Source organism: Opisthorchis viverrini, assembly GCF_000715545.1.
Source record: "Opisthorchis viverrini unplaced genomic scaffold opera_v5_135, whole genome shotgun sequence".
NCBI classification, from domain to species: Eukaryota; Metazoa; Platyhelminthes; class Trematoda; order Opisthorchiida; family Opisthorchiidae; genus Opisthorchis; species Opisthorchis viverrini.
The window spans coordinates 590160-590551 of record NW_008751792.1 but is presented as its reverse complement, the minus strand read 5'-3'; positions in this window follow the sequence as shown (position 1 = coordinate 590551).

Sequence of the window (392 nt, the reverse complement as noted above, 5' to 3'; positions counted from 1 at the left end):
CAGCGTGATATGCAAGTCTACTAGTAAATGGTCAGCAGTATACGGTGTCACTATATTGCATCCGGTCTTACCTTAAATGGTGTCACTATATTGCATCCGGTCTTACCTTGAAATGGAAGCGGAAAACAGAACCACGGTTTTGAAACACTGAGTCTGCGCATACGAATGTCCAGTCGAGTAATATACCAATGTCGACATCTAAATTATTGCTTGCCGAAGCACAAACAACATTATCATTCTTTTTCGACTTTTTCGGCCACAACGATCAAGAAGAACCATATCTGTATATTCGTAATGCACTACTCACAAGGTCGTTAAAAGGTCTTTGGCAGTTCACGACCGGTTTCACCCTCTGTGGGGCTCATCAGGTAGGCGCAGTCCCCGAGTTTCCG